The sequence below is a fragment of the Ambystoma mexicanum genome, chromosome 7q (genome assembly GCF_040938575.1).
Source record: "Ambystoma mexicanum isolate Mex_15411 chromosome 7q, UKY_AmexF1_1, whole genome shotgun sequence".
Lineage (NCBI taxonomy): Eukaryota > Metazoa > Chordata > Amphibia > Caudata > Ambystomatidae > Ambystoma > Ambystoma mexicanum.
The window spans coordinates 996,468,286-996,495,730 of NC_090941.1; the positions used below are offsets into that span (position 1 = coordinate 996,468,286).

Below are 27,445 nucleotides of genomic sequence, written 5' to 3' on the forward strand. Positions count from 1 at the left end.
ATTCAGAAAGGATCAGGGTGGTAGAGCCAGGTGGCCTGTAGCTAGTGACAGTGGTCAGGAAAGAGATGACCAGCTTGCAGACCAGGCTCTCGAACCATAGAAGTAGAGTATTTTTTATCCGGTATGTTTGGCAAGTAGAATCATAAATTCAAGCCTCTCAGAATCTAGACTAATTTTAAACTTGAAATCAACGGGTAACAATACAAGAATTACTACACATATGTGTTAGTACAAAAATATATATATGGAGAACATCAATGCATATAAATCTGTGGCACATGCAGGGAATCTCTAGTAAGGAGTAAACAAATAATATGAGCCTCATTACAAGTTTGCCGGTCCGATAACAACGGTGGCAGTAAGCTACCGGCACCGTTGTTAACAGACCAGCAAACTACGAGGTCTGTGGGCAGGTGCCTTTTTGCCCGCCAGGTCTGACTTGGTGGGCAGAACGGCACCGCTCGCAGACCTTGACGGATGCTCCAGCACCATTCATGAATGGTGCCGGTCCATCCGTCCTCCCCATTCCCATTGAGTCCAATGGGATTCAATGGGAGCAATAGGGAATTACCGGGACAGCCGGGGCTATAATGGGCCGGCTGGGCGCCGAAAAAAAAAATTACTCCGGCGGGAGCCGTGCGGGATTTACCGGCACAGCTAGCCGCCGGACTCATAATGAGGCCTTATGAACAGAAAATGAAACTAAGATTAGAGTTCATCATCATGTACTAACATGGTACTGCCTGTGGGCCTGCTTATTGTTCCCTGTATGTGCACCATGAGCTTAGGCCAAACCCTAAGGAAAGTTCCTTAAGAACATAGCACAGGTTAAGGTCTACATTTTCAGGACCTTTAAAGTATGCGTATCATGTTTTCAATGCAGTATGACCAGAACAATTCCTCTGCTTAAAATTCTCACTGTTACTGAACAAAAACAACCACCCCGGATATGTGATGTCATCATTGATGTCATTGATAATGCCATTTGTGATGTCATCTTTGATGTCCTGGGTGTTAGTCTTAGCAGTGCATGGTGGCGGCATGAGTTATGGTTGCTTAGCTTACCATAACTGGCGAATTTCTTTAGTTTTTCGATTTTAACTTGCAATCACAACGTCCCTATAACAACATTTTTGTCAATGTCTCGGGAGCATAGCTCAGGGGCAACACACTCACCTTGGGAGCAAGAACATGCGGAGCAACACAGGTTTGATTTCTGGGTCTGTGTTTAGTGCTTAGAAACCTCTGGCTATTAACCGCGTTATAAATAACCAATTAAAAAAAAATGTATTTCATAGGTTTTTTATTAGTGCAAGTTCACCATAACGTCCCCTTGACAAAGATTTCTCAGTGAATACATTGTTAGGGAAGAACGATTGTCCTAAAACCTGGAGATTCATGTTTATCATGATTGAAGTTACGTGCATAATTTGGTTGTGCTATGTGCAGCTCGCTTGATTTAGGGGCACAAGAAAGCAACCTCTTTGTGAAATGAAAAATGTGCTATGCTAGAATCACCTCAGTTCTGAGTCCAAGCACATGGAATCTGAAGTCTTGGTCAGAAGGTGGTGGGGTCCCAGTAGTATGGAGACCAAAAAAGACAACACTGGAAAAGCAAAGAGTAGCAAGAAGGACATTCCCATCCTAAAAAAAACAATCCACAATCGCTGTGGCTTTGTTTCAATACACTTAGGCCTTGAGAAGAAGGTCTTTCTTTCGAAACTTGGCAGTGTGCTCGCTCCTGCGAGTCATCATTATTTATTTATTTTATTTTATTTGCACCTAATCCTGTACCTGAGTTCAGTTCCTACGCACGGATCGGGGATTTAAACCTATGTTGCTTTGCTTGGTTTTGCTTCCAAGACCAGCGCCTTGCCCCTGTGCTATCCTCCGACAGCTCAGATACTTTCCCATATGGCCGTCACATGATATCACCCTTGCATGACGCACCGTGCCAGAGAGGTGGGGTGGTGTAGTAAGTGTCAGAAGCTTACACATGAGCAGACATAATGATAGTGTCCAAAGACCCCAACAAAATAATCGCTTCCTCTAAAGGATATCAGAAATGTAAGGAAAGACCAAAGGAATGTGACATGTCTGAACGGGAGAATGTATTTATTTATGTATTTAAATTTATATAGCGCACATCGGCCCTGGGGCATCGTGGTGCTTGTTACAGAAGGCTTAGAGATTGCAGTTTTAAGAAATACAGCATTTGATTAACATTTACAGGAATAGAGACAAGGGTGCAGGTTCCTTGGTTACAGTGCAACCTTGCCTTAATGGGTAGTCAAACAGGCTGTTAAGCTTAGGCAAGTTAATTGAACAGGTTAGTTTTCAACATTTTGCGGCATATTACAGCATATCATTTTTCATTTCTGAGCGGAGTGGATGGGACGTACCCCTAAAGGAGTGCATGTTTCATAGAAAAAAGAAATTGAAAGCAAAAGACAGCACGCATGTTTACAGAGACTGAGAAACAATATGAATCATAACCCATGTGTAGATAGTTTCTAACGCTAGATTCGCCTAGCTTCTAAGCACTATAATAATAGGGGCGCTGATGTACGGCGGTAGATGTTGTGAAAGAGAAGCTGGTGGCTCAGAGAAGTTGTCCTGGTAAATCTTGGCAAAGGGAGAATGGAAATGTGGCTGTACAACGCGGAAATGAGATCATCCATGCCAATTGGCAAGTCGATCGCGCGGCGCGCAGCCTCCCTATTGTCCGGCTCAAAGATGAGGAGGAAACAATCGAGGTCATTATGCAATCAACAGAGGAGAACGCACTTGATCTTGTGTACATTCGGGACAAACATTGTGAGAATGATAAAAGACAAGGACATCTGGGAATTTTGCATGAATCCGCCTGGCCGGAGAAGCCAATACCAATGGAGTGCCCGGATGGATCCCTCCTTTGTTGCATGAGCTTTATACAATCGAAACAGTCCTTAAATCCTGCTTTCATCAAGAACAACATTAGATTGGTGTTTGGAAAAAGAGAAAATCAGGGACGGTGCTACGTTAAGTAGGTAGTAGTAAAAAGTATCTATTGAGCAACATCATCACCCACAAGGTTAGCTTGAAGATGCAAAAGGAACACTTCAAAATGTAGGGACACAATAAATTAAGTATAACTCATTGGTTTCAAGAATTACAGGTAGCAGCAGCAGCCCAAGAGCAAATCATGTTCCTGAACGTCACAGTTTACTGCTTCGCAACTCAATGTTCTATTAGCCTGGGAAGCACAAAGTGACCCAAATGCTGCTTGGCGCAACATTCCAAAGGCTGACCCGCTTCATCCTGATCCTCTTCCCTGCTGCCACCGTTCTTTATAATGCGCGTGCTCTTGCTCCTTGGCATGGAAGATGGTGGACCAGCCAGGACAGACTGGTACATACCGCTCAATCAGATTGGCCACTTAACCGAAATAAATGTGTGATTCAGGGCAAAGCACTGCATCTCCTAATACATCAAATCAGGATTATGTGAAAACCAGTTCCACAGTGTAGTCCCTATTGGATAACATCTCCAAGCTACATCTCATCCTGGTTTCAATAGATCATTCTTAAGCTCATCATCACACCTAACTGTTATATGTGCCGCGCCTCCTGTTCGAGGTGCTACTTCTACAATACATCGTGATGTTCATTTGGAGCTAAAGGGCCTATTTCAAATACCGAAAAATGTATTTTATGATGTTTATGAATGTCATGCATGGGTCACCTCTGCGACTCTGGAGTTGTCTGGGTGGAATCTCTATAAACCTTTAAACAGATTTCTTTTAAACTGGCCAGCCAAATTACTAATCGGCACTGGAAGGTTTTGATTAGAGGTCTGGTGGATCTCAATTTAGGCTACTCATGGATTAGAAGGATGGTTTGCTGAATTTGTTGCACCACTTCGAAGACAACTGGAATTATTTTACTATCTTCCTGTAGAAGGGATCTGTGCACTTGGCAGGAGAGTGATGCTGAAACTGAGATAATTCTGTAAAATTGTTCCTGTAATCTTCACTGTTTATTGGCTCCCGGGGAGGGGGAAGCAACCAATCAGGTTGCTCGGATCGCGGGCAGAATCCCACAATCCAAGCCCGTGCTCAGCGCAACCTTGTGGTTGCTTCTCCTGCCAACCATCTTCCCACCCTTCCCTTAACTTCTATTTCCCCGTCCCTCGTACCCCACATACCTGATGGCTGTGGCGGCCCGCTGCTGCTCCCCCTTCATTCTTCCTGCCATTTTGGAAATGGAAGAGGGGCTATACTTGCAGCCCCGTCTTCCAGCTCTGTGGCGGCCATCTCTAGGCAGTCATTTCTATGAATGAACGGGACACCACAAGGCGTCCAGTTCATTTATAGAAAAGACACGCTATTAGCACGTCGGGTTGTTTGGATTGGCAACTCAGAGTGCTAATAGCATTAAGTGCCCGTACCACAGGCTATACAGGGGGTTAACGTTCCTGGGCCCCAAGTATAGCACGTGGAATGGGTACTTAACACTATATTGATTGACAGCTGCACAGGTTGTTGTATTGTGTCTTACATTGCTGTTTTTTAAAGCACCTTTTTAAAAACACAGGTACTTCAAAGAGCAGAGCTTAGTGGGTGAACATGGTGGAGGAGTGTAAACAGGAGAAAGGGTGTGAAGGAGGGTAGGGAAGGGCATCATGGAAGGGGACTGTGAGCAGCAGCAACAAAGAGGTGGCGGGCGTAGCATACAACTGCAGTACCAAGCCAGTAAATTCATGATTACACATCAGCATATTTAGAAAACAAAGGCAAAGCATAATTAAGGTCATGTATCTGTCGCTAGAAGTACTGCGCGGGTGTCGACCGGAGCTACTGTGGGCCGTCAGCGATCTGAGAATCTGGGGAAAGGACGGTGGGTGGAGAAAGCTGAGACTATATAGTCATACGATGGAAGGCGGCCCACAGGGGATTCTGACTACCTCAGAGAGGACTGCTTGCCGAAGAAGGATACCGTCACAGCACGGCGTGACCACTGATATATTCTTGTTTAGATTCGGCAAGTTCAATTACTTTTGTTGAGAGGCTGTTCAGCTGCTTAGCCATTTGTTGTCTGAACAAAGATTTTTAGGCATTGAATTCTAGAAATGCAGCATTAAGGAGAAACAGGTATAGACTCCCTGTCGGTTCTCATTGTATTTTGTCATGGTTAACTTGTTTTCTACACAGGTTTGCAGAGTTAACCTCGCAGTTACTTTTTCATGTAAGGAGAGAGGTATTCGGGTCCCACAGAGAACACACTGCGGTGGACTATGCTCACTGACTTGATCCTGGAATGAGACCTTCGAGGATGGCAAAATGACTGTGCACCCTGCCAGCAATCGCCATCAAACAACTTTTAAAAGGAGAGGTGGTAGATCCCAGTTCTCCAACAAAAAGGATGGTTGGAGCTGGTTGACATCCGCATAGGTGTACAAGGAGACGCTAAAAAGACTCAAACGGAATGGCAAAAGGTTGCACATATACATTAAGCAGAATGGATGAGAGCAAGGAGCTTTGCGGGACAGCACATGTCAAGGAGTGCGGCTTCGATCAATCGCCTTCAAAATGTCATTGGGCTTTGCCAGTAAAAATAGATTATGTCCCATTAACTTGCTGAAGGCACGCCCGAGAAGGACTGAGCCCCCTGGATTTTTCTATAAAATTGTACAATTCACCCACCACTAATCTCCAAGAGTTTAGCCACCACTAGTAGGAGAGAGATTGTCATGTAATTCTCCATATTTTGAGGGTGAAGAACAGGGTTTTTCAAAAGAGGTCAGATAATTGCCCTGCTTAGATCATCTGGAACATGACCCAGAGAGATGGATGAATTGATCGCCTGAGTTGGTGTTTTGCAGACCACTGAAGAGCAGACTTTAGGCACCCAGAAATGGCAAATGCAGAGGAGACCCGGACTTGTGTTTCTGCTGCAAACAGCAGAAAGTAGAGCAAAAGCAGTAACCCCACCAGATGACTGTCCAAAACATACCATAGGACTAAATCATAACTTGCAAACTGGTCACAAAACTCCACAGCAGGAATCTTTGGGAGCGACGAGGGTTATGGAACATACAGTTCTTTAAGAATAGAAAATATCTCCCTCCGTGGTTATGTGCCAATTCAATCCAACTATTTCTGATCCTTTCTCATTAAGGAAGGGGTACTCGGAGTTAGTTAATATGTGTTAATGACAGCCACTCTTCCTCCCCATGACTGCTTTCGGTCATTGCATATTAGCAGGTACCCAGATGGAATAGTGTTCAATAACGCTAGACTATAGGATTCTTCTAAACACCTTTCAGTAATGAAAATTGGATCAAATATTATTGTCAAGAAAATGCATTAACTCGGACTCAATCATTTTCTCTAACTCGACATTGAAATCTTAATATTTTCAGATGTATTAGTCTTAAGTAGTTGGGCAATTTTATTTGCGGTTATTTTTTCTACATTATTAGGTTTGAGAGATGTAGAACGCTCACTCAGTACCACATGGGCACCGTCGCTCTACTGATCACTCATATTCAGTTCTCACCTTATAAATTGGCAGATTGATTCTGGAGCTCTCCCAGACTTCTGCTTCAGTCCAGGGCCCAGACATATCCGGCGCGCTCTTCACAGTGGCGTGCCTTGACACACTCTCGGCATTCCAGGCGCATACGTCCACCATGCAGCTGGACAGCTGAAGGTTGAAAGCTATCTGGGCTTTGTCTGTGTAAAGTTGAAAGTTACGGGTGATATACTTGATGAGTGATTCCAGGATCCTCACATGTGCTGAAGAGACAGTAGGTAGGGCATTTTGTTCTTGGCGGTTTCCTCTTTAACAGGTTGTGAATTTAAAGAGACCCACATTTCACCTAGTCTGACCATTCTTCTGAAATGGAGGTAGCCAGTCAAAGGCAGAGTCATTATTTGCCATGCATGTTTGTAGACTTTTAAGAAAGAATGAGGGCTTCCGCAGTGTTGGAGGCAGCGGGCGAGTCAAGTAGCATGAAAACTGCTTGAACGCTTACATCGAAACACTTTCTATTAACTGTTCTCTCATTAACAGTGAACAGAGTTGTCTCTGCACTTTTATGACTGGTGTTAATAATGTGAGTCTTTCACTGAGGTAATATATTTGGTTAGTAACTAACTTTTTAACCATAAATGGGATATTATTATTTTTTAATTGTTGTTTGGTTAATTAAATCAACCTTTAACATTCAACAAAATAAAAGGACATGTAATTCATTTCCCGAATAAAAACAATTATCAAAATCAAACAAACCCTTCCAAAAGAAATTGTTTTTAAACAAATTCTTGAAAAAATTATTTTCTAGTTTCCCCTAATCAGCAAGACTAAATGACCTCAAAAAACCTACAACAGAAATCATGTCTGAAGTTACGAAGCATCCCAAACATCTATCCCACGAATATTCCAGGTCAATACGATCTAGAGAGTGAAAACACATGGCAATGTAATTTAATCGCATAGATTGGTGCACAGGGCATTGCTTTATCGTTTCTTTCAAATTCTCACCATTACAAAATCTACAGATCGTCTCATCACTACCGATCGTTTTAAGAATGGGATATTAGAGATTAGGCAATAGTTGCTGGGATCCTCTGTGTCTAGTTTCTTTTAATGAACCGGGTGATGGCGGCATCTTTGAGGGTTTCACATTTGCTAGAGGGGTGTACTCTGTGAACTCTAGCTCCTAAAATAATTGCTATTTGTTGTCTTAGGCTTGGTGAACCTCTCCCCTTCTACTTCCGGACCTATACTTTATCATGCATTTTTCTAGTTCTGCTTATCTAGGCCGTGCCTCCCTTGTTTTTGTGGGGTTTGCTGCCTCTGTCCGTTAACCTCTCCTGATATCCTCTTACTTCATTTCCCACTTCCCCTTTTCGTACCCTTGTTATCAAGACTCTTATATTGATGTCTTCTTGCTATTTCCACATGAAAATCGTAAGACGACAGTCATTTTAATGACCTTCATTGTGAAATCATGCATCAGTTGATTACATTCTAATTCAGTCCATTGTTCCCCAATGCCAGCTTGCCAGATGGGCCAAGGTGAGCCATGACAGGGCAGCCCCCCGGAGTCAGGAAGGGTCACGTATATGCCCAGATTCAGTATTGGCTTGGTTTCACAGTGTAGCCCTTACACCTCTCCCTCTGCCCTGTAGTGGTGATGATCTACCCTCTGATCATCCAGCTGGAGTCTGATGAGCCATTCACAGTTCTTTAAAGGTCCCAATTCTACCTGTAGATGTTCAGTCGCCGCTGCTCGAGAAGCATTTCAGAAACGGAAACAATTTCCACTACGGCTCCCACTTCGAGACATCCAAATTCATGTGTACCATTTGTAGTTGAAGCACGTTATTCTGGGATTGTGTTGAGAGCAGCGTTATTTCATTAACATTCTGCTATGGTGTGATTACTTCCCATTGCCAAGTTGTACTGCCGAATTGTACCATACTAGCGGTACCACCTGACGTTGCACGGATCTGTAGCTGACATGCATGTGGGGGTCTGCTATAGCCTTGTCTATGTTTCATTGTGTCATAGCTTCCTATTTTGAAAAACTGCTAAATCGGCAATCTCCCGAAATCGCATATACTGACAGCACAGGGACGGACCACGCTCTACCCCTGTGCAGGGCGAATGGGTGGGGTTGGTCAGATTTCACTTGCGTCAGTACACCCCAGATTGGTATGCTGACCTTGGGCCACCATTTCAGCCCACCAACTGCTGTGGGGCTGAAGCCCTCCTCTGGCGCCAGGGTGTCTGGGGTGGACAGGATGTGAGGGAGGTGCCGAAACTCCCTGAGCTTAGTCTCCTAGGAGACCTGAATGCACTCTGGCGTGATTGGCTGGATGGCTGTCCGGCAAGGACAGCCACCGTGCTGTGTGAGTGACAGCCAGGCTGGAAGGAATGGGGGAAAACTGCTTAAAAGCAGGTCTCTGGGACTTGGAAAGCAGAGTCGACCACTGGAACGAAAGAACCGAAGAGGAGAGGAAGGAAGAGGACTGCTGCAACTCCTAGACGACCGGTGAAGCCCTGCTGCAGGTCCGAATTGCCTGAAACTCCGACGACAGAGAAGCCCTTCAAGGTTAACTTCTTCCCTTGAGTTTGGTGGGAACAACCAACTCGCAAGCCACCTGGACACCATCCTATTCTGGTCGATTGTTCATCAGAGTGCTGTTGAAAACCGGATAGCCAGAGGGAAGGAAACCAGCTTGTGGACTTTAAGGCACTCGCATCTTAAACCAACATCTTGCTACAACTTTTGGCCTCTTCCCTGGGCAGTGCAGGAACCTCCCGACGTCCTCCTTCTTGTCCCCACAACTGAAGCTCAGGAACAGCGAGATCTGCTTGAACTGCCAGGAACAACTGCCTCAGCTACAGCTTTCTTCATTGACAAGGTACTGTGCAAACGCGGTCCGGAAATCTTTGCGGCCATCGAGAAAGTGCGTGAAACTTTACACAACTACGAAGGCTTGTCCTTCCCTACACATTTGTCAAACTTTTCGCCTAGCCAATCCTTTAAAAATCTGTGGCAAAGACTTAACCGTTATATACCAGAACTGTGCTATCCCATACAAAAGACTCTGAACCATTAACTTTGGTCCAGGCCTATTGAGAAGAATTGCTGGTTGTATGTAACCGAACCCCTTTGCCCTGCCTATGAATGTATTTGGGCTGTCCATTCTTATAACCTTGTCTTTTCCCTCCTTTATTAAGTATTTGAAGTGCCATTTTGCACCCACTTCCTTTTGGAGCTAAACTTGTTCAATTACTTACCAGTTGGATTTTTGTGGTGTATTAGTGTGTTATATTGAACTGCTTATGCTAGAGTAATGTTTTCTAAATGATTGAGTAAATAAATGTATATTTTTTTACCAAGAAACATTGAGTAAGTGTTTACTTGAATCACTGTATTAGTTGGTCCTTTGTGTAACTTGTTCTACTGCTCACTTAAACTCTTGAGATAAGTCTGGCTGGTCAGCCATCACTACCATTTTACTGTGTAGTACAGGCTTGTACCAAAGGTGAAATTGTGCTTACACTTGTAGTCCTTATTGCATGTAGTGTTCCCAAAGGGTACTGCATGTGATTCTGCCTAACAGTTGTTTTCAGATGTATTTTTATTTTTGGCATGAGAGCTTAGAACGAAAGGTGGGGAGGGAAATGAGGGAAGAGGCACCAAACACTAATATGGAGGGACAGGTGGACAGGGGAAAATGTTGCGCGTGTGTTATTTCTAAGGTAGGGGGCAGTGTTTCTCATGCTCCTTGATTACAGCTTCAAAAGCACTTCGAAAGTGCTTCCCTCGGCAGAATGTTTTGTTGTAGTATGTACAGAGGACTGTTGTCTTCGAAAAAAATGGATCAAGAGCCTCTTTTGTTGCTTGCAAGGTAGCTGGTGGGATTTTGTGTTCCATAGAAGTAGGCTCTGTGGTTACAGTATTTGTTGAGGAAGATGAGGTGGAGGAAGACAGCCTCCTACTTGCTAAGAAAGGAACAACCTTTCTGAGAGCATTGCGGTCATTGGATTTGGTGTGGCAGCACACGGAGGTGGTCCCGTAGGATTACTGTCCGGGGAGTCTGTGACTGAATACAAAGTTGCACTCAGTGCATTTTACTTTGGTAGCTTTAGCCTTTGGTACATTCCCAACAGTGGTAAAGAACTGCCACACCCATGATTCTCTCTGGGTGCTAGAGGTAGGCAGTTCCTCTACTGCATCTTCATGGTCCTCTTAATTGTCTTTGGAAGTACTGCGCTTTTTTTGTTTTGAAGGTCCTCCAGCTGGTGGTGGTGGTGGCTCTTGGGGAGGAGGGATGGCATTAGCTGATGCCATTTTTAAGATAAATAGCAGTTTTGCTAAATAATTTCCAAGCATGTACTTTGTACTAGATTGTTAATGGATAATGAGTAGAAATAGGTGTTGGAGCTGTGCAAGGGAAATTTTGAAGTTGAAAGTTCCTAGATCAGTAGAAAATGCAGTTCCGAACTGTCCGCGAAGCACAGATCTTATTGCGAAGTGCAGACGGGTTCTCGGACACGTCATCATGCCGTGCGTCAGCGTATGGCCGTGTGGCACTGTCCGGAAGGTCTGCAATGAAGTCAGATGTTCGTAGACATCTACGGATGCAAAATCAGTTGAAATAGTTGTAAAGAGTGTATAGAAGAGTTAAAAAAGATGCTAGAAGGTGGAAAATGGCAGAGTTTTAAGGTGACACTTTGTAAATTGGACACAAATATTGCTACATTGGGTAAGTATGATATTAGTAAGTTGTAGGAAAATAGCATGCACTAATAAAAACCCATGAAATTCACTGAAAAAACATTGTTAAAGGGACCTTATGGTTAAGTTGCACTAATAAAAACCTATGCAATTCAATGAAAAAACTTTGTTAAAGGGACGTTGTGGTTTCAAGTAAAACTGAAAAAAATCAGAAATTCGCCAGTTATGGAAAACTAAGCAACCATAACTCACGCCACCACCGTGCACTGCTAAGACTAACACCCAGGACATCAAAGATGACATCACAAATGGCATTGATGACATCACTGATGACATCACATGTGAAATTTATTTTGATGAAAAGTCCCTACAAGGGGTTGTGTTTATATTGTTGGTAACAAGATGTTAGGGGTGATTGGGAGACCTATCATGAACTACTTATTCTATTAAAGAATGTGCTCATCCAAAATCATTGTATTGGAGTGTTGTTCTTAACACAGAAATCTAATCATATTTAAACATAGGCAATGACTGCAGCATGCACCATAAAAGTACAATATTTATAATCTTGTAATTTCGGATAGTACAATAATGAATCCTATTTTATTAGAGATTTGAGTAATGTTAAACATGTAATAACTAGCTACCAATTCAAGGCTTGCAACACTTGTGCTAGTATAAACAATATATCTGAAGAACCACAATGCATACTAATCAGAGGCCCATAAAGGGAAACTAAAGTAAGGAAGAAAGAAACAGCATCATCAGAAAATGTTAATAACATTAAACCTTATCTTCATGTATACAAATGTATTGTGTGTTTGAGGCCTGCTCATTTCCCCATGTGTGTGCACCATGAGCTGAGACCAAACCCTAAGGAAAACACTTTAAGAACATATGACAAGGTTAATGTCTAGATATATAGCACCTTTTAATTTTAATATTCTGACTGTCAGTGAACAAAACCACCTGGCCTATATATTTTAGTGAACAAAAACAAGTGGCCCAGATATGTGATGTCATCAGTGATGTCATCAATGGCATGTGTGATGTCATCTTTGATGTCCTGGGTGTTAGTCTTAGCAGTGCACGGTGGTGGAGCGAGTTATGGTTACTTAGCTTACCATAACTGGCGAATTTCTGGGGGTTTTCGGTTTTACTTGTAACCATAACGTCCCTTTAACAACGTTTTTTCATTGAATTTCATAGGTTTTTATTAGTGCAACTTAACCATAACGTCCCTTTAACAAAGCTTTGTCATTGAATATATATATATAGATTTTAGTAAGGTAACATCAGTTAGTAATAAAGAAACATTTAAACTATGGAGGCATTATTTGGAAAGAGGGAGATATCAGATTCTGACAGATGAGAAGAACCTGGCTTTTGCCAAGATGGTCCAATCTGGCAATCACATGCAATCTGTAATTGTGCTATTTTCTCTCTTTCTTTACCTTAGCCAGGTGAAATTTTTTAAGGCTCTTTTCGGAGAAAGGCTGGAGCCCTATCACATATGTACGACAAGGAGGAAGTGCAGGAGCCATACTGTATACTGCCCGAAATAATGGTCATTGCAGCCTTGATTGCTGAGTACACATCCTAAAGGATTTTCAGGAATCTTATTGTAAGCAGGATTTGACAAGATGTTTAGGAAAATGTGAATCATCAAAAGGGTCTAGAGCTTTTCAACCATGTGCACCTGATAAGATTCACCAGCAACTGATCCTTACATGGTGTCATGATAACCTGTCTGCTGGGATTCCTGGTCAAGCAGAAATAGCAAATTGTTGTCAAGATGTTTTTGGCAGAAAAGAATGCTTAGCGATCTGTTCGAATATGTGTCATCATGCTTCTTCTGTACATATGTCAAGACAGATCATTTTAGACTCACTGGGCTATTGCGATCATTAGCAGCCCATAAGGGACTGGGTGATAACAGACCACTTCACTAAACTGGCTCATGCTACCGATCTAAAGGCTCTTCCAACAGCAACGCGGTTGTTGGCTGAGTCCTTTATAGTGCAACTGTTTCACTTAAATGGTCTGCTAGATGCTGTAATGTCTGCATTCCGCATTGACTACTGATTTAACAAGGTACACCAGACACCACCTGCTGTCTGTACTTCTTTACCCTCTTTGCAGTACACAGGATTGTACTGGTGCATGCACATGGGTTGGTTTCCACTAATCCAGCCCCTATTCCTTCTCTCACTGAAGCCATATCTGGGTGCTATTAGCATAATTGTTTGTTTTTAATTGATTGAATGGTACATTTGACCGAATTCGGCCAGTACCATTCGATCGATTGAAAACGAACAATTAGGCTAATACATACCAAACAGGTGGAGCGGAGGTTGCAGGGGCGTCCCCCGCTCCTGATCACCGGTATGTATTAGCCTTGGGAGGTTGCAGGGGTGTCCACCACTTCCTCAACATGGGAGGTGGGGGACTGGAAAAAAAAGAAGAAAAAGCAACTCTGCGGCGTCGGATCTGACCCGCGTTCGCAGGACGGATCTGACGGCACAGGGGTGAAGGGGACCTGGCGGCGAGCTAACAGGTAAGTAGGGGAGGGGAATGAGGGTTGGGGCGAGCGCATTTGGTTTGCGGTTTGATCCTCAGATAATTGATCACATGCGGGCAGTTGTTTTTCAGACAGTTCGCCGCAATCAATTATCAAAACGATCAAACACCACCAAACCATCTGGGTGGATGACTAATGCTGACAGGGAAGTAAAAAGACTCAAGCATATCGGAGACATAGAATTTGAACAGGAAAATCCATACCTAGCAGATTCAGCCCATGTATCCAACAACATGCAGTATAAATACATGACCAAGGTGGGGAAAAACTATGAAGGAGAGATGCTATGTGTGCTCTCTCATCCCCTATTGAATGAATACATCCAGAACATTTGTAGCAATAGAAATTCCAACCAGCAGGGCACAATGCCTTATGCATTTGTCGCTCTGCATAACCAGAAACTGATTCCAAGGGAAGTGTGCTGAACTACGATGGATGTCACAGAATACGTTCCCATATGAGAACAGTTATATCAAGACTCAAGAAGTGATAGATGACTATTGGAGCACTGACAAGACAATAGAATACGTTCCTGATGGCCCAAACAAAGGAGAAGTTAGAATAGTGACGCAAAAGGAGTAACAATGCCCAAAGACAGGACAAACAGAGATAGGAGGAATGCCAGGATGCTGGGAAAGACCACAGTTACTAGTGTATGGGCAAATATTCACAGAGGAAGGAGGTTGGGAAGCACATGCCCTCCTGACAGTTCCAGTTTAAGTGGTGCAGTACGAGAATGACGACTGCCTCAAGGAATGGGCAGCAAGTGCAAAACTGCTCACCTGGGTGGAGAATGAAACAGGTCCTATGCCAATTCTACCGCTTGAAGGTGCTTCCTTGTGTTTCCAGAATGAGGGTCCAGTGAAGGTTGGAAAGAATAAAGGCTGCAAGCGAATATCAAAGATACCAAGCATTAAGGTCGGTACTGTAGTGCTAATGGACCACTACTAGGCCTGCAGCGCCAAGGCATACATGCAGTTGTCACCAAACCGGGGAGGAATATGCTCTCTAGTACAGTTAAACACACCAGCATTAATAGTACCCTGAAAAAACATACAAGTGGATGAGTTCCCTAAGATGGATACACATCAGAGGAAGAAGAGATCTGTAGAGCTGACAAGGGTAAAGAGAGGGAACTATGTGTCATCAAAAATGGAAGATGCACTTGACGCCATACCACCAAAACACAGATTGTTCAGCAGGACAGAGATGTTCTTTGCGTCGATAGTTCCAGTGGTGCAGACAAATCTGATGGGAACTGTTGCTGACAATGAACTCGACTGTCAAGGGGTTCAATGCATCAAGGAAGATTTGAGAGCTGTCAGATTAATGACCTTACAGAACAGATATGTTCTAGACCTTCTCACAGCTATGGAAGGAGGCTTGTGCACCAAGATCGGGCCTTCTTGCCGCACATACACACCTGCCCACCATGAAGAAAATTGAACACTAACATAGTCTATCATACAATTATCAGACCTGCATGCTAAAATGGAAGCAGAGACAGACACAATAGGGCAAGACGAAGACTGGGTATCATACATCTTTTTCTGGGTACCATCGTCGATGGCTAGCAGATTGAAGATACTGATAGCAGCCTTAGTACTGGTATTACTAGAACTTGTATTATTTGCCTTCTGTGTCATCAGTGTAGCAGTATCTATTGGGGAAAATGGGTATGGTGCAACCCTGATGGGGACTGCAGCTACATGACCTGGAGTTTAGACGAGCATGTGAAGTACCATGAACATCTATGAAGAGTGACAAAGGTCTGGGTCCCAAATCTATGCCTAAATAAGGAGGGTAATTTAGGGAGTGTGATCGACTTGTTGACCAGAGGGGGTATTGAAGAGGGAGATGTAAGTGTGGCCCTCATGACCCCCATCCAACTCTCAGCCCGAAGACAGAGAAATGAGAGATACACATAATTTCTAGACACTTCCTCACCATCGTTGATGTACTGAAGATGCGAGAAACGCTATTCACTCAGACAACCATTCAGACCATACCTGGCTGACAACGTTGAGGAGATGCAGTTGTCATTGATCGAACAAGTTGACTGACTACAACCTCGAAGATGATGACGTCACCACTGACATCATGACATAGATGCGTTAGACATGAAGCACATTGGCATCCATGCACGAAGCTACACAAACATTTTAGTTTATTACCGGTATACATGAAGCAAATGCATATGACTCACGTAGTTAGAGGATTGACACATGTGCACACGTATATCTTTTGCTATGCAGAAACAGCAAGATACCTAAGAATACATACACCTAGCTTGCTCATGCTTAAATTGCGGCTAATATGGACAGCAATCGGGGAAGCTGCTAAGAGTGCCCCTGCCCCTCCATTACAGACCCTTGGAGCAATACACTCTTTGAACGAGCGAAAGAAAACTTGGTGCAATGTTTGCATTTTTTTTGCCGTGAAGAGAAGAACAGTTGGTGTGCTTGTCCAGCCCTTGTGGAATTTGCTTAAGATAATACACTCCAGTCAACAATTTGACTGACCCCCTTTTTCTGTTCTTATGGGTTTTATCCTTTATCTGTGATGTTTTAATTAGTTAAAATGTGTACCTGTAGTTGGGGAACTTTTGCAGAAATTCCATCCGACTCAGAGACTGGCAAAATAGAACTTGGAATTCTCAGAAGCTAACATGAAAAAGTAATGCAATGAAAAGTAACATAGTCTTGTGCAGTGCTCCTCTACCATTTTGGAGGCTGCATTGCACATGCCTCTGCAAGGAAAGAGATGGACTACCGCACGCACATGGTGCTGGATTTTAAGGGTTGAGCCCATGGCAGGGTGACAGCGCGCATGGCCCCGTGGGTGCCAAACTGCTGCGGGCACACAGACGTGGCCCACGGTAGATGCCGGGCAGCCCTGAATATGCGGCTCATTTATTCAATAATGTTCAACCCTGGGGGGCCGCTCAAGGCCAAATCCCTCCAGGGAGCCACCAGCTGCAGCCTCTTCCCTCCTCTCTCAACCTTTTTTCCTTCTTTCTTTCTAATGGTTCCTTTTTAGAAGGTTCTCTCCCCTGCTCAGCCCACTCCTCTGCAGGGCAGCTTTGTCCACTGTTCTCTCTTTTGTTTTCCTTCACATACTATGCAGCCCTATGGTAAGCTCGATGGTACAGACCAGGAAAGTCATTTTAAATAACACACACAACACTAAATGAAATATTTTTCCCTACACCCCGATGACTGTCTTTGTTTCTCTCTGGGAACAACCATGGGTCAGGGGTCAGGGGATACAAATATGTTACCCAACCCCAGGGTCTATTTTACGTTTGCAAGCCCTCACATATAAGCATAAGAAGCCATGTTATGATAATGAAATTCAAGATCCGATAAACTGAGTCATCATTCCTACTTCCTGACTCATGGCACAGACCCCTGCCTGTTGCAAAGGCAGAGCTTAGCCATACACGATTCTAGGCTAATGGCAGACTGACCCATTAATGTGAAAAATCAGGGCCTTTACATAAAAAATGTTCTCGCCCTTCAGTAATGATAGTGACAATCAAAGGTTTTCTTGTTTTTCCTTGTAATAATGAAAAACACAATTAACCACATATATTGCACGTTATGCAGGATTCCTCTGGCTTCTGAGCACTGGGATAACTGGTGTTATTATTACCTCCCTTTTCCAATGGTATTCAATGTATCAGCCTTGGAAGGATAGCGGGCTGAGTCTGCCCGACTGTAGGACGAGGTGCTCACTGTTTTCATGCTGAAGACCTGCTTTTTCCCTTTCAGCCATACAGACCAATAGGGATGTGCAGTCAAAACAAGCAAAAATGAAACTGACCAGTTGTGTCCTCAAACACTGCCTCAGGCGCTCAACACACTGAGCTGTTTGCCTGGCTCTGACTGTCGAACTACTTCAGCACATGCCAGCACCAGGCACGTTAAATGGCCTGCTCAATTTCACCTGTGCAACTCTACTCTGTGTGACACTTGGGAAGTGGGAGCTGTGTGGACGCACACCACTTATGGAATGGGGTAGCTTCCAGTTGAATGGGTATTGAGTAAACCATTATTTCAGGTTAGGCCACATTGTGCCACTGCGTGATTTTAAAAGATGTGCCTATGTAAGAAGAGGTAGGGGCCCCATCCCTAAAGTCGCCACTCACAATGAAAGCCGCATGCCCCCCTTACATATTGTATAGTACTGGTCCTCCTTCCTGGTGAAATGTATGTCATTACCAACCATGTTGTTTGTCTTGTCTCTGCGCTTCTATGCCCTCGGGCATTGTCCCAGCGCGTTACAAATACACTAAATTAATAAATAAATAAAAATGTCTACTTAAGTGCACAGGCGATAATAGAGAATGGTTAAAAAAGGGAATAAAGGAGCTCCTACAATCAACAGTAAACAAGATAGAAACTCTAAGTGGGCAAATTCAATCGATGAGTAGAATAGGTACGTTTTGATTAATCTCATAAAGATATAAAGGTCACTAATGCAACGCAGCTCGGACGGTAAAGAGTTCCGCAATCTGTCACTGTGTAACCTGCACAGCCCAGTGGTCTGGAGCAACGAAGTCGCCAGGAAAATGAAGGTAGCACAGAGAGCTTGCAAAAACAGCCTACAATGGTTTACAAGGGCAATACTGGCATGCATTGGCCACAAGAATGTAGTTCAGGGTGGTCCAACTCCAGGCCTTGAGGGCTGGAAACCTGACAGGTTTTTAGGATATCCCTCATTAATATTCATGAGAAAAAAGTGCATACATTTAGAATAAATGTATGCAAATTTATCTCATGAATATTAATATGGGATATACTGAAAATCAGACATGTTTCCGGCTCTCAAGGCCTTGAGTTGGACAACCCTGATGTAGTTACATTGGCATACTAGAATTTATTGGGCACACTATTCAAATACATGTTATAGTTGAATGTCATTTTGCGCAGGGCCCCAGACGCTGTTGAGGGATTGAAAACGCCCAAAGGAAGTTCACAATACTTAGAGTAATACATACTTTGTAATGTTAGTATAGGTGTTTGGCAGAAAAGGATTTCCAGAGGTAATGCTGGCATATTGCAAGCTTAGTTCCATGAAAGTAATTTACTGTGGCAATGCGCGGATATGTTGTGCACACAGCAACATGAAAGGGATTTACAGTGGCAACGCTGCCATATAATGTTGGCGCCTCTTCTTAAAATGTGATTTACAGGGGCAATTGACAGCATATATTAGCGACACAGGAATCTATGTGATCAAAAATGTCGACGCCAATTACGGTGCGGCGCAGTGATCAGATAGATCACTTTGCCCATGTCCCAACCTGCATTCCCCTACCCGACCCCCCACCTCACTTGCCTTCACGGCGACACACTACTGTGTGCGCTGCCGACTCCCCGCTATCCCTGCGGCATCAGTTCCTCCCACTTACATGGGTCAGAGCTGATGCCGCAGGGCGGGTTTTTTTTTGTCTTTCTTAAACTTTTATTTTACTTTCATGTCCCCCACTTACCACAATGCTAAGTGGGGGACACCCCCTGTGAGGTGAAATATAGCCCCTGAATGCTAGAAATCATCAAGAGGCCAGAGTCATTTGAAAAGGCCCACAGAAGTAGAAGGCCAGCACAGAAATGGTGATGTCAGACATAAGTCCTATTGAACCAAGAATCACCAAGGAAAGAAAGTGGGCGTTAAAATCAAGCCTGTGAAGAGAGGCGCAAATGCATTTCACCAAGGAAAAGAAAGAAATGTGGCTGATAATGCCATTTCACTCAATCCATGGAGAGCTGCACTTTTACTAAAGAAACAGCAGTGCGTACAGTATCTTCAATGGAATACCAGATTGTGCTTCAAGCAGTTAAAGTGAAAGCGAGCTCAGTACATTTACAATAAATAAAAGAATGTCATTTTCGTTTTTACCTCATCCAAATTGACAGTATGCTAAGAGAAATGCTCATTGGACTTTGAACGTTTGAACATGGTTTTCTCATACAACAGCCTTATACATATGGACAATCCAGAAGTGATACTTATGTATTTGAAACTCTGAAAGCCTTAAAAGATGTCATGGAGAGTGCATTACATGGGAGTTTAAAGGGCCATACCTGGTCATTTCTCCAAACATGAAACTAACCTCTAAGACCCTTTCCTCTGCTGCCCTGAAGCAAGGGGCCTGGTTGTCATGATCAATCAAAGCCATTACTTCATATATAGAAACAAATAGACGGCTTAGATGCAAACCAAGTTAAGGACTGATAAGCCATGTCTGTTCTTTCAGCAGAAGTGACCGTGAGGTCACAATTCCCATATGTTCCCATATTCCCATAGTCACAAAATGTCCATTAGTGGTGATCAGTGTCTCACAGGCCTTGAAGAGGGATAGGCTAACATGAACATGAGCCAGGCTCTGCTTAGTCACATGTTTAAGGATAAATGAAACTTGGAGGAACAAGGATGGGGGCAAGAGTGAGCGAGGCCTGTGAAGGCTGCAATTTGATAATGAAGAAATAAATTGTATCGAATAAAAAGGGCAGGGTACATGCCACAGCAGCCATTCCAGACCTTTATTAAAGGTTTCAGTCACCCCCCTTTTAACCATACTAAAATGATTTTGGTGTGATAAACATAACTAAAGTTATTAATAAAAATGTGATTTGGGCCTTCCCTTGATTCCGAGAGACATGAAAGTTGGTATGAGCGTGAGGGAGATAACTAACATGAGGACTATAAAGTGGCATATTTTTCACTGATATGACTCCTGAGTAAATGAATAAAAACTGTATCTCTGCATAGGAAGGGTGTGCTGACTTCAGACTAGCATCATCTGATTCACCTTAAAATGTAGTTCTTAAAAATATATTCATACATGTAAAGATTTGATCATTTAGGGTACATGCATTGTTGAGAGATTTTTTAGTTTTAAAACAGGCCGAGCCCACCTGTCAAAGTGGGATGATTAAGCTTTCTCCTCCCACAGCTGTCATAACTCACTCACCTCACATCCTTGTCCTATTAGCACACAGGGGGGAGGTGGGTAGAGACAACCAGCCAATCCCTTTCGCAAGAATCATGACACCTTTGTGATGTTATATGCCCTCTAAGTAAACCAGTTTGCATTAGAACTGAATCTTTTCCACTTATTCCGGGAGGCAACCCGCTGCTGAAATCTGTTGAGAAACATCCCAGCAGAGAGGCCCAAATCTTGCATTGTAGAAAGGAACCAGGAGACATAGAAGCTGATTTGGACCCCTTGGAGGATTCAGAGGAGATCCTTAACTGACCCCCCTTGCTGTCCCAGCGGTGCCCTGCAGTTCCCTGATGCCCCTTTCAAGGCCTCTCCTGTAAGTAAAAATACCCCCAAAGCCATAGATTGTGTAACCCGTATATTCTTCCAGTATTGTTCTAGTTATTTCCCCATAGAAAAATATCATGTTTGTCTGTGTAGATCCCTAGCTTATTTAATTAAAATAAATCAATGAATTGCCCTATAGAATTCATGGGATGGGTTTTGTTGACATTCAAACCAACAATCTTTTCCCAGTGTGTTTTGAGCCGGTATAGACATAAAGATGTGCTAAAAGAATGAATCCCAAAACCCTGTTTCCACGTGAGTGTGCAGGGTGCAAAACGAAATTCCTGGTTGATCCCCTTCATTTTAAAACAGAAGTGTGAAGCCTGGTAGTGCCTTTGCATGTGCAGGGTGCAAAACGAAATTGCCCCCTTGTTTCCATTGTGCTCTGACCAAAAGCACAAAGCCCTGCCTGTTCTTTTTAGGGGTGGCAAAACGAATTTCCCATTGCTTATCTTTCCCGCCCATTGCAGCTGTGCTCAGAATCCCAAAACCAATTCTGCCATTGTGTCCCCACTCTCTGCCACTGGCTTCAGTTCAGAGGGGCAAAGTCTAATTGATGTTTGGAGGTGGGGGTTGCTGGGAGAAAACTATTACATTCAAATCCACAATCACTGTGTATGTTGAATTGTTCTATTTCTGTATTGGTGGGTGATTTAAAAAGAAATAATTGTGACTCCATATCTCAGTGTTATCTCTGCGTTTGTGCCTTTACGGAAGTCATTTTTTTTCTTGTGTTGCCACAGCATTGGTGGCTGATGTTAATCTATTTGTGAAATTTGGTTTAAATAATTTAATAAATATCTATTTTCTGACTACACACCGGCCTGGTTCTTAGTCTGTTGTGGCACCAGGTATTTGTTGGGGTTGGGTGCAAGACGGGATGGAGGCCTTACCAAATTGGACCTTAACAAAACTAGTTGTGCTTTATTGTGTGCCACATTAATTGGGGTAAAGGAACTGAGTTGGGTGTGACTGCGTAATAAACCGCGACACCCTGCAACCCTGACTCCTGTTACTGCTCCCTAAGAGAGCGGGAGACATCCCTGCAAAGCTTGGGCGCAGTAATCGGAGTCGGTAAAAAGAAACGCACCAAAGTCGCCGTAACTGCGTAGTCGCAGTTACGTGGTTGACATTTTGGTGCATTTCCGGGACACAGCTTAATGAATGTGTTTTATAGGGGCAATTCTGGAATATACTGTGAGCACAGCTCCATGAAGGTGATTTGCCTTGGCAATACTGTCATATAGTGTAGGGGCAGATTGATGAATGTGATATACAGTGGCAATGTTGGCTTATTGTTGATGCATCATAAAAATGATTTGTAGTATGACTGCTGCCATATATTGTGGCCACAGCGAAAAGGTGATATGCTGTAGGAATGCTGGCATATATTGTGGGCATAGCTTCACCAGAGTGAGGTCAAGTGACAATGCTTGTGTATGGCATTTCCAACCCTGCGCAAAGTCTGATTGTTCTGACATGTGCAGCACAATACACCCACAAAGCTACCCAGTCACATCCTTTCACATAATGTCATCAAGCATCTATCTAAATAATCATGCTTATCAAATGATCCATCTCTCCTCGCAATTAAACTCATCCATCCAACCTTCTACCCATCCATAAACAAACATCAACACCTATCAATAAAAAACCAGACCTATTTTTAAACCACAACCGGCTTCAGCTGTTTTTGGCTATGATTTGTTAGGTGTTTTTACAGGGTTTATATTTCATTAACAGGGGAAGCAATATGCGAATCTAGACCCTGAATGGTACCAGTTTCATGTGTATGTAGTACTGGAAACCTCTATGTACGGGTGATAACAAGGGTATGTGGGAAAGGAAAGGTGGGAGAAATGTAGGGATTTACCTGATTCAGTAATTGGGGTACCCGTCCTGTCCACACGCTCTGTATAACGTGTCATGTTTAGTTGATGCCTTGAGTTCTTGCTAAAGGGAAATATGGCTTTTAAGAAGAAAATAAGACGTTGGCTCACGTTTGCTGTCACCATGTTCTCACTCAATAAGAAATCCCTTCCCAGGGGTTAAAAAGAAGTGTCATGCAGTGTGTGTCTTTTAAGCACTGGCATAGCGGGGGACCCACAGGCCCTGCTGTGTGGGCAGGCCCCAGGAGAACATGTCCTGAGAGGGGGCCCCCACGGAAGAAAAATAAATTCAAATACAAAAATCAAAAACCATTTAAATCGTTTCTTTTTGAAGTCACTCTCTTTCCTTGTGAAGGCAGAGTGACTTAAAAAAGAAACTGTTTTTGACGTCCGAGGGCTGCCCCAACCCCATGACATGGAAGCCTCCACCCTGGATGCCTTTATGTGATGGGGTGGGGGCGCCCTATGACTTCAAAAATAAGTCTTTTTTTTTTTAGGTCATTTTGCCTTAAAAAATTAACCATTTCTTTGTGAAATGATAGGGCTCCCCTGCAACCCATGACACGGACGCCTCCAGATCCTCTGCAGAGGACGGGAACGAGCATTCCTGGCTGCTGCAGGGAGCCGAAGGCCTCATTTCCTGGACCAACGGATTAAAGGTAAAAAATGTATTTCCTTTAAAGGTGTGTGTGTGCATGTAAGTGTGTGTATATATGTATATAATGTAATATGCATGAATGAGTGAGTGCATGATGTATGGGTGGCACACTTAAATGAATGGGTGGATGCCTGGTTGTGCCTGTATGGTGAAAGGGCGCACACTTAAATGTATGGATGGCTGGATGTGTGTGTATGGTGAATGGTGTGTGTGCTTGTGCTCAGGGGCGCAACTAAACCTAAATTTCGGGGGGGCTAACGCTTCAAATGTTGGGAGAGGCGCTAACTTCACGGGTGGTTGGGCGGGGCACATTTTTTGGGTGGGCCATCTAACTTCTTTACGCTTTTTAATGAGACTATTCTAGTGCAGCTTCAATCTTACAAGCAGTTAAAGTTCAGTAAAAAAATGTATTTTAAAAATAGATAGGCAACATTAAAAAAATAATACTAGCACTTTTTTTTTTTAAACTTCCTACGTAAAATTTTGAGCTATTCAAGCTCAAAATTCGCAAAAGCAAGCACATGGGCACATCCATTTTGTGAAATGGATGCCCGCCTGTGCTGGCTTTTGCTTTTGCGGCACTAATGAAGGAAAAGCCAGCCAGCTGTAATAAACAAAAGCTACCGCTGGGTGGCTTTTCCTTCATTGGTGCTGTACGCGGAGGACGGGGACCGGAGACCAGAGCAGGAAAGCTGCAGCTAAATCTCGGTAAGTGCTATTTATTTTTTTAAAAAAATAAGCACTAACTGCGTTTTTCTTTCTAAGTTTTCCGGGCTGGGGGAGCCCGGAAAACTTAGAAATAAAACCGCAGCTTTAAAAACGTTGTATTTATGTTGGCGGTCGCTTTTGAAGCGACCGCAAACAAATACAACGTTGTGTTTGAAAACGCTGCAGTTTTTCTTTCCAAGTTTCTCAGGCTCCTCCGAGGAGCCTGAGAAACTCGGAAAGAAAAACCGCAGCGTTTTCAAACACAACTGCGTTGTGTTTCTGCCTGCTGTGGCTATCACTTTGGGTCTCCGGTGCTCCCCTATGGGAGCACCGGAGACCCAAAGTGAAAGCCAAGGCAGGCAGAAACACAACACGGTTGTGTTTCTGCCTAAATCTGCTTTCCCATTTGGGGCTCTCAGGTTCCCCACGGGGGGCCCGAGAGCCCCAAATGGGAAGGCAGATTTAGGCAGAAACACTGCATTTAGCATTTCCCATTTGGGGCTCCCGGGCCCCCCGTGGGGAGCGCAAGAGCCCCAAATGGGAAATCAGATTTAGACAGAAACACTGCAGCATTTAGCATTTCCCATTTGGGACTCTCGGGCCCCCCGTGGGGAGCCCAAGAGCCCCAAATGGGAAATCAGCTGTAGACAGAAACACTGCGGCATGTAAACACAACCGTGTTGTGTTTCTGCCTGCCTTGGCTTTCACTTTGGGCCTCCGGTGATAGCCACAGCAGGCAGAAACACAACGCGGTTGTGTTTGAAAACGCTGCGGTTTTTCTTTCCGAGTTTCTCAGACTCCTCCGAGCCAGAGGAGCCTGAGAAACTTGGAAAGAAAAACCGCAGCGTTTTCAAACACAACTTTGTATTTATGTTTGCGGTCGCTTCAAAAGCGACCGCAAACATAAATACAACGTTTTTAAAGCTGCAGTTTTATTTCTAAGTTTTCCGGGCTCCTCCAGCCCGGAAAACTTAGAAAAAAAAACGCAGCTAGTGCTTATTTTTTTTAAAAAATAAATAGCACTTACCGAGATTCAGCTGCAGCTTTCCTGCTCTGGTCTCCGGTCCCCGTCCTCTGCGTACAGCACCAATGAAGGAAAAGCCGCCCAGCGGTAGCTTTTGTTTACTACAGCTGGCTGGCTTTTCCTTCATTAGTGCCGCAAAAGCCAGCACAGGCGGGCATCCATTTCACAAAATGGATGCGCCCATGTGCTTGCTTTTGCGAATTTTGAGCTTGAATAGCTCAAAATTTTACATAGGAAGTTTTTTTAAAAAAAAGTGCTAGTATTATTTTTTTAATGTTGCCCATCTATTTTTAAAATAAAAAATGTTACTGGACTATCCCTTTAACTCTCTCCTCTAAGTCTGAAAGCACCCACTTATGGACGACTGTGTGAATGAGCTGTATCCTGTCCCCTCTCTACCCTTCCAATCACTCCCCCTGGCATGCAAGTACTTAACCCATATCACAATTTCAATTGCCTAAAAAATTAAGCATTTGAATGCAGGTTCTAACAGTGTAATGCTTTACGTTAGTAATTGCTGGGCCTTTGTTAACAGTGAAACCCAGGCACCGTTTAACATTAACATATGTGTCCTGTTCTGTCCGGCAACGGCCCTGTAGTTCAGCCAGGACTGGTCAACATAGCCCAACATATCTGGGGATAGGGGCGCTGAAGCCCAGTCAGCTCAATGGTGTTACACCACTGCTTATGTTTAATGCCTTGATTACTTATTGGTAATCCTCATTACTCCTAGCCATATTCTTCCTCGTCCCAGTACTTGTGTATGAGGCAATTTGCCTCATACACAAGTAATGGGATGAGGTAGAGGGACATGGAAGTAATGCCTGGCTTAGTTACCTGTAATCTTAATTACTCCTAGTTCCACTCTTCCTTGTCCCAGTACGTACTTATGAGGCAAGGGGCCTCATACGTAAGCACTGGGACAAGAAGAGGGACATCGAGGTAATTCTGGGGCAAGGAGCTAATTTTTGGGTATTGAGGCACAGGGTTGGATGGAGAGGGGATGTGTGGGGGGTGGGGTCGGGAGGGGATTGTGCAATCAATCCTAATGGTCATCCACATCCAGGCTAAGCAGCCATGACATGTTGTATCAGTGGCTAGGGAGACATGTTGGTGCAGCCAGTCTAGTCCTTTCTTAGTTTGGCTTGACTTTTTTTTTAACTGGATATCTCTGATAAAGCAGTCCTTCTAAGTATAATTACCTGGCTAGACTGGCATTTGAGTGCTGCCAGTCTAGCCGTTTCTTACTGTGGCATCTTTAATAAGATAACCATGCCAGGTTAACCTACGGGCATGAAACCTATGGGCATGATCAACTATATTAAATGAATGTGTGGCGCACTGCAGAGAGTGTCTTTTAATGTCATTGTTGTTTGGAGGATGGGGAAGACTTATGAGAATCTGAATGCGCCATAGTTCAAGAGTCATTGGTGATCAATAGCATTATAATACTGTCGCAGGAGGAAAAACCCTAAATACCCCTCATAAACAATTTTCATCTCTTTTTCCCTTACAGGTGCAGCGTGCATTAGGTTTCTCAGTCACCTCCAGCCTGCGCATAGCATAGCACCTTTACATAGTCATGTCTTCTCTCATCCAACCGGCTATCTATATTATGTAAGACATATGTCACGTCCCTCACCTCCATCACGTACATAGCATAGCACCTTTACATAGTCATCTCTTCTCTCATCCAACTGGCAAGCTATATTATGTAAAACATTTGTCACGTCCCTCACCTCCATCAAGCACATAGCATAGCGTCTTTACATACTCTTCTCTTCTCTCATCCAAGACATATGCATTTTAAACAAGCATTGACAATGCCAACAATTTGGTATTTGGTGTAGGCATGGGAAAGGGACTTGCCAGGCACTGCCGTAGTGGTATTAAATGATTACTGATGGTAGCAGGTGCAAATGGTGCAAGTACGTGGGCATCTAATAGCAGTGCCTGGCAAATGCTGAATACATACACAGGCCAAAACTGCTGGCGTTGCCAATGCTTGTTG

The 27,445-nt window shown here is 43.7% G+C and overlaps 1 protein-coding gene across 2 annotated transcripts in view; it reads right to left on the reverse strand.

Moving 5' to 3' along the window:
• LOC138528485 (sialidase-3-like) overlaps positions 1 to 27,445 on the reverse strand; it is a 237,249-nt gene that overhangs the window by 176,347 nt on the left and 33,457 nt on the right. The window contains exon 1 of one of the 2 annotated variants that reach the window (XM_069640148.1): positions 14,602 to 14,712. The exons of the other annotated variant lie outside the window; for it this stretch is intronic. The gene's annotated coding sequence lies outside the window, so the exon portion shown is untranslated. Of the gene's footprint in view, positions 1 to 14,601; positions 14,713 to 27,445 lie in introns of those variants that run through there. 2 annotated transcript variants of the gene reach the window in all.